Source organism: Elephas maximus, chromosome 1 (assembly GCF_024166365.1).
Source record: "Elephas maximus indicus isolate mEleMax1 chromosome 1, mEleMax1 primary haplotype, whole genome shotgun sequence".
Lineage (NCBI taxonomy): Eukaryota > Metazoa > Chordata > Mammalia > Proboscidea > Elephantidae > Elephas > Elephas maximus.
This window is the reverse complement of record NC_064819.1, coordinates 156,595,412-156,599,818: the sequence shown is the minus strand read 5'-3', so window position 1 is coordinate 156,599,818 and position 4,407 is coordinate 156,595,412. Positions and strand designations below refer to the sequence as shown.

Genomic DNA, 4,407 nt, shown 5'->3' with positions numbered 1-4,407 from the left:
ATTCATAGTCATGGCTTCTCATATGGAAATTTCTATTCCTCCAGTATACCAGCATAACAATCTAGTTTTCTGTTTATGAAGGATTATGCTACAGGTTTTTATTACTCCAAACTTTGTAAGGAGGGATCAAATCTTGCTGTTACATACTGTAAACGGCATCATTTACAAGCATTTCAGAGTGTAAGGAAAATTATTTACCACAAGTAATTTGATGGTTCCTTTGAAAATAAGCACATTATTTTAAAAATAAATATTAATGCATCTAAATATTTATAACGGAGATTTTAAGTAATATAATGAGTGCTTACAGTGTATATTGCACATAAATTTATACCTAGGGAATCGTTTCTTGTACTCTATAGATTTGGTGACCTCTTACTAAGCCTCCTTTTAATTTATCTCCCGACACATAAGCATACTTTAGGCTAAGCCTCCTTTGTCCTAGATAGTACATTTGCTACAGTGTCTCAAAATTCAATATTAACTATCTTTATTATATTATAGTAATGAAATGAAGAGTTATTAAATAATAAATGGAAAAGAATGGCAAGCCTACCTTTTTAATTGTTTCCTTAACTTTATATTTTCACATTGTACATTGAATTATAGGCACTTAAAGTTGTATCATAGAATTATTGAGATGGGAGGGCATTTAAAAGTCATCAAGTCCACTGGGTTATAAATTTATTTTACCAGCAGAACATTTTTTCAAGTAAATTCGCATGTGGAACCCCAAAATACAAACCAGATGGAAAGTGTAGCAGCTCTGGTTTAAGAGAAAGAAGCAAGCTTGGCCTCATCCCCTGTAGCAGAGCTCTGAAATTTCCCAAAGCAGTCTGATGACCATTGATCTGGCTAATTGACCCAATCTGTTCAGGCTCTTTTCTAAAACATTTTTTGACAGATGATTGCAGTGTAATATTTACAGGGACAAGAGGCATGATGTCTTACAAGAAAGGCTATTCTTTCTTTCTGTTTTTATTGTATCAGTTATTTTAAAATAGAAAGTATCCCCAATATTAAAGCTTCAAATATAATTTCCCATTATTATGTTCTTGTTCTCTTTGGGGCTTATTTTACATCATAATCCTTCAGATATAGCCCTGAAACCTGTATTAATCTGTGTGGAAATATACTTGCCTAAAAGTGTTCATACTTCCCTTCAAAAAGAGGTCAGAATGTTCTGGCTCCTGCTTTGATCTCAAGGGGTGATGCTGTGTTCAAGAGGCAGAGCAGTGCTGTCCTTTGGTTTTGGCCATGGAGCAAAAAAAGAAATGATAACAGCAAAAGCAGAGGAAGTTTAGGCTCTAATTAAAGCAGCCCCAGGAAGATATGAAGAGTCTAATATTTTCAAGTCCTTGATATCAGACAGAGATTTAAGAAAATACACTCAAAGCAAGGGGGCCTGAAAAGGTAGACAAAGCAAAGAAATACAGTCTAAGGCAGGGGGTGGAGCGAGCCAAAGTTAAAACCTTAAATGTATAAAGGGAGAAGAACATTTTGTGTACAAAGAAGGCACTAATTAATAACGATAATGTGTTTACACGGTCTACCTACCCTGAGAGCCATCAATTTAACTGTAATGAAGTCTTCCAGGTTCTTACAGCTATTGGTAAACATACCTGCTACCCATTTGTTTGGGGTAGTAACTTTTACACTTGAGTTCTGAGCTCAGCATTTACAAATTTTCTTTTTTTTTAATCTGAGGTAGTAACATTGCTCATTGCTACTATCCCTTTCTTGGCCTTCATCTCTTACTATTTTCAAACAAAGGGGCCCTGGCAATGCAGTGGTAAAGTAGTTGGCTGCTAACTGACAGATCAGTGGTTCTAAACCTCCAGCAACGCTGTGGGAGAAAGATGTGGCAGTCTGCTTTTGTAAAGATTACAGCCTTGGAAGCCCTCTGGGGAAGTTCTATTCTGTCCTACAGAGTTCCTTTGAATTGGAATCAACATGACTGCAATGGGTTTGGTTTATTTTCAAACAATTTAGTGGAATCAAGTTCTGTTCTATTTACTTTCTATTATGCCGTTATTATTTTCTCAGGAAGCAGGGTTGGAGGTCAAAGCTATTGGTAAAAATACCAAAACTGGTTAGATTCTAAATGTTTAAGAATGAGTAAAAGAAAAACAAAAAGCATAAAACTCAGAAGCAATATAAGACCTCTGAGAGACACTGGGACACAGGAATGAGAACAAAGTACAGAGCATGATGCCCACAGAGAATAATCAACATAAGTATTGTTGGTATTCTTAAAGAAATGACAGAAACAAACACAAGAGAAGTGACAAGATAACACAGGAGACTTCTGAGTTGTGGAAGAAAATGGCTGCAGTGGGTAGGCCCTGGTTTCTGGGCTGCTGATTCAGTCCCAACCACAGCTGGGGTGGCCTATATCTAGCAGTGCTCACAGGGAGAAGGGACCAGCTTAAATGTGGAAGGCCCAACTACTTCATGGAGCTCCTAGGGTAGGAGTGAGCTTGCTGAACACCTTCCTGTATTGGTCACAGAGGCACACAAGAGCTCATTGCCTACCCCCACCTCAGTATCTGTTACAAACCCTTTCCCTGGGAAGAAGGTAACCATACTCTATTTCATAACCCTAATTTGATTCAGCTTCTAACCGGATAGGAAGATGAATAAAGAGAACCTGGACCACTAATGGGGACTACAGCTATAGTTTGGACCATTGCTCTGCATGTGAAACAGAAAAGTGTACTGGACCTTACAATGTCATCACTAGGGTTGGTGTCACCTAGTACAGTAACTCATGATGTCAACCCCCACATAGATCTCCCATATCAGATCATATAGAATCCCTAGTAATGTTTATTGTTTATTATCAATTTTAAGCATAGAATTATATGTGATATAGTTGTAAATTGCTTAAATTTAATATTTCTTAGGTTATAAAAATACTAACAACAAAATGTTTCATAAAATCTTTCTACATTGAATTACAACATTATTAGTTACAACACTGTTAGTAACTGAGCAGAAGCCTTTTTTGATTTTTCTCCTTTTCCTTTAATTACTACTTCGTTCTCAAAAATGTTATTTATACAGGTTCACAAATACTACTTACCACAATATTGTATCTAAAACACCAGAAAATTTGACAAAATTGGTGACAATAAAAATACTGGAAGCAACAAAAACAACAGCGTGTGCTTGTAGCGCATTCAGAGGAAACCATGTGATTTGAAGCATCATTGTAACAGGGTGATAATGGCAGCTCTGACTGGAGCACATTAGAAGATTCAAAAAGTAAATGAGCGTAGGGTTTTAGCCTTGTAGATATATTGACATGTGTAAGCTGTGCTTACAAAAAATGTTTTTGTTGTTATATCTAACTATGGTGATATTTTTATAAAAAATAATAAATGTCTACTGAAGCATTACATGAAAATCTTATAGACATTTATTTTGGTGTTGCTCTCACTTGCAGTATTATCTGGTGTGGTCAGCTCTCCTGCACCCCTCTAGTGATGCCAATGGGACCTTAAACTCACTTTCTTTACTTGTATCACACGATGTATGGTATACTACTCTTTGATCTCTTTGCTTGTGGCAAGAGTGGCTTAAACAAATAACTTGCAATGGGCTCAAACATAGCAACTATTGTGAGGATGGTGTAGGACTGAGCAGTGTTTTGCTCTGCTATACATAGGATCCCTTGGAGTCAGAACTGACTTGACAGTACCTAACAACACTGTAAACACACACACACACACACAGAAAATTGAATGATCAGATATAAATCCTTCACAATATATTCATCAAATGAAGTTAAATGAGACAGGAATTTAGACACAAGAGAGTGAAATATTTCAATCAAGTTACCTAACAGAGTATAAAAATCAGTCTGACTTCAGTCTTTTTCTCCAGGATATTAAATACCACTTGAGTGAAAAAGTTTTGAAATCCAAGAGTTATTTGACAAACAATTGTCATTCATGTAGGAAGGCAAAAGAAAGGTAGTAATAAATGTACAAGGGCTGAAAAGTAAACTTGAACTCACACAGAATGTTTTGAATCAAAAGCATATTTTCAGTCAAGGAAAATTAAAACAAAGCTATTAGTAGATGAATCCTGGTATAATAGAACCAGCAAGCAGCATTAAAATTATTTCACGAGGGATTAAATCAAATTATTGTTATAATAGTATGAATAAAAACAGATTTAAATTATCAGAGAGTGATTGTACTTACTGCATGTCATAGATTGAATTCTGTTCCCCTCAAAATGTGTGTATCAATTGGGCCAGGTGATGATTCCTGGTATTCTGTGATTTTCCTATATGTTTTAAATCCTGCCTTCATGATGTTAATGAGGGAGGATGGGCAGCAGTTCTGTTAGTGAGACAGGTCTCAGTCTATAAGATTGGATTGTGTCTTGAGACAGTCT

At 36.0% G+C, this 4,407-nt stretch overlaps 1 pseudogene; it reads left to right on the top strand.

The window, feature by feature from the left end:
- Positions 1–1,534: 1,534 nt before the first annotated feature.
- LOC126070086 (cytochrome c oxidase subunit 6A1, mitochondrial-like) lies at positions 1,535–2,643 on the top strand (annotated as a pseudogene).
- The last annotated feature ends 1,764 nt before the right edge of the window (positions 2,644–4,407 follow it).